This window comes from Oryzias melastigma, linkage group LG2, assembly GCF_002922805.2.
Source record: "Oryzias melastigma strain HK-1 linkage group LG2, ASM292280v2, whole genome shotgun sequence".
Taxonomy (NCBI): Eukaryota; Metazoa; Chordata; class Actinopteri; order Beloniformes; family Adrianichthyidae; genus Oryzias; species Oryzias melastigma.
In genome coordinates, this window is record NC_050513.1 from 11,710,330 (window position 1) to 11,713,816 (window position 3,487).

Sequence of the window (3,487 nt, forward strand, 5' to 3'; positions counted from 1 at the left end):
CCTGTTTTATTCATAATCTGATTCTGAAGGGAGTTTTATTTTGAAAAACCACATCCGACTCATTCTTGACAAATGTGTCAAAAAAATACATCCGCTGCTAATTTCAAAAACTATCAAGCTAGTGAAGTTAACAAAAAAAGCCAAAAAGATTTGGAAAGAAGGTCATTTGACTTCAAAATAAAAGTAATCTGCGTTTTTAACTGACAAAAACAGGAATTTTTAAATTTATGCCGACAATCGTATCCATACACCACAATAATAATGCATAATATTCAGCAACTTGTTGTCTAATGTTACAAAGACGCTAGTAGTATAGTTGTTGAAACTGTGAAATAACGTTTATTGTTATACTGAGAAAACATCTGTATTAGTGCCAGTTTTTTGTTGTATTTTTCCATTAGACAGGGTGTTTGTTTCTTGATTTTTAAGCTTCCACATTGATAATTAACCCTTCCGCTCTCTTTGGGGTCCATATGACTCCAACCACATATTGATCTGTGATTCCTTCCATGACAAATGTGGACAAAGGTGGACAGGATTTTATGTCTGCCATGGATATTAGTGAAACTCAAAAATCAAAGATAAAAAAAAAGTTCACATCCTGTACTGGAAGCAGTATCAGACGTAAGTCCCGGTACTGGACCAGTTCTGGTTCGCGGTCCAGAGGTTGGGGACCTGTGATTTAAGAGTAACAACCACTACGTCAAAAAAATGACTGTTGTCATGAATTCAAAATTCCTGTTTTTTGTCTGCTAAAAGCACAGATTACTTTTATTTTGAAGTGAAATGACCTTCTATAATTTGAAAGAAACTTTCTAAATCTGTTTTTCTCTTTTTTTTTTTTGTTAACTTCGCTAGCTTGAACGTTTTGAATTTAACAGCCATTTTAAGAAAGTAGCAGATTTATTTTTGACACATTTGACAAGAATGAGTTGGATGTGCTTTTTCAAAATAAAACTTCCTTCAGAATCAGATTATAAATAAAACAGGAAAAAAGTGTAGATATTTGTTTTTTTCAATTTGTTTTTTTTTCCCTGTGGACGTCTTGGGGACACCCAAAACATCAACTTTTGTCGCAGAGTGGTCCTTAACCAAACAACAATATGTGACGAGTTGGGAGTGAGAAGTGTTGGTTGTGAAAACTAAATAATGGCCTGACTCTTTTGACCATCCAAACCAGTAACAACCAGCAGATCGACGAGCACTGGTAGCCAAAAAGGGAGAAATGAAAGCATCAATCAATCAAATAATGAACTTAAACAAACCAAATGAAGGTTATAACATCATAGAAATCATGGTGTGCAGTTAAAGAAGGGCTACAGCTACTGTATGATACCATCAGAGGTTTCACTGGCCTTAACGCCATGACGTAGTTCGGAGACTTTCATTAGCAATGGAAGACAATGATGCATTGATGGAAAAGCCATTGCCAAAAAGCCAAGCTTGTCCCAACAGGGCCATGGCTATGGGTATTGGATCACCCAAGAAGAGCTTGAAGGACTCTAGATATGGTCCCATCTACCAACCAAGATGTTTATTTTCTAGTGAAAGGAATACACGGATCACCAAAGTACAGTAGTAACTATTTAGAATTTATTGGCCAAAAAAATACTGATGTATTAACTGTCTTCCTTACTGATTATTAAGACCTAAATACGTATATTCCCCTTTCAAATCCCCATTTCAACAAAACTAAACATTAAGGGTTCTTGTTGAAAACCAGTGTCGGCATTAGCTTTATCTACCCAGATCCTAGACTAAGTCATAATAAATGACAGCTCCATTTTGCCCCTTTGACACCACCCTACACAAGCCGACTACCGAAGCAGCACCGGCCCCGACGACTGACCTCCCTGTCAAAACAAATCACCGCGGGCGAATATCCGTCCGTTAATTTGTTTGATTTTGACCTCAGCTTCCATTAAGGCGCTGTTGAGGGGGAAAAAGTCATAAACCGAGGAGACGGACAGTTGATCCGCAGCCAGGAACAGAGTGGTGGTGTGAATTAAAACACACTTCTCGCCAGCCAAATGATGTCATGCTGCTCATGCCTGCTGCACTCTCCCCGCCCTGCAGTGCTGGTCTGCATCCAGTTCTTATGGCGGCAATAAAAAAAAAAAAAAAAGACAATGTGTGTGGTAGGGAAAGTGGTGTATGCATAAACATGTACAGCCGCTTGAGTTTCTGGGCCTCAGTAGTGCCTTCAGGGCCAAGGAGGAAGACTTATAGGAGTGAGACACAAATCTTAAAGAAACACTCCAATGAAAACCAAGTTTTTGGTGTTTTTAACATTTATTGTGGCATTTTTCTAATTATGGACAACATATATAGAGAAAAATTATATATTTGAATCATTGTGAATCAGGATTGTACGACTGAAAATCTCCAAAATGTTAGGTTGGGGTTGTGAGGGACTGTAAGCTAGGGGCACAGAGTGCAAACAAAGGGATGATGGGATATCAGTGGAGGCTTACCTCCTTGCAATTCCTTGTAAAATCTGTAGAAACGAAGAAAAATGACAGGTTTTTCTTATTTTGGATAAAAATAGCATAATCACAATTAAAATATCACTAGGAACGCTTTTAAAATAGAGTATAAGATGATGTGAGTGGCTTTTTTAACACTTGTTTTATCCTAATATTCTACAAAAACACAGGTATTCTTTGACTTTTTGGCGCTTTACCAACATTTGAAAGGTGTCCTCTTGCCTCAGTAACATCAAAGCTGGCTTAAAAGTTGAACCAAAGACGCCAAAGGAGGGCGTCGTTGAGTTCTTGAGTGGCGACGGTTTCTTCTCAAGATCCATTTTGTTGTTTCCCATCTTTGATCCGCTCCTCCTTCTTCATCCATTGTTCATCCTCCCCTGTCTGCAGCTTGGCTTTCATATGCTGACCTACTTCGTTATCGGGCACGAGGCGCTGAACTTCGCCTGCCAGAGGGAGGGAAGGGAGTAAGGGAGTCCCCACCCCACCACCCCTCCCCCCAGTCGTTTTGAATGACGTCTGAGCGGAGAGCGCCAACAGGAAGCCGAAAAATGAAGCAAATTCATCATAAAAAAAGTAGAAACAAGCAAATCAATATTTGGAAAATGGTGAACAAGTGTTGATACTTTATTTTTTCCAGAACTATGATCCAGACAATAATAAAACATTTATACTCAACAGTTTATACTCAATAGTCTTCATCTTTAGGGTTTGAGAGTCATTATTTAAAACCCAACTTCTCAATTTATGACAAACAAAACACCATATTTTTCTTTAAAACTGGTCAAAACCATAAAAAGAGAATGAAAAAAAGTCTGGATGATTCATTTTTTAAGAGAAATATTCATAAAGGACATTTATTTAAGGTGGAATGGTGTGTAAAGCTTGGTCCTTGATGTCAATAACGCATGGTGTCACAAACAGGCAGACAGCTGGATCCACCAGGTTTATTTGGGACAACAGCTGTGAAACACAGCTAGAAGTCCACAAAGCTAAATCAGGGT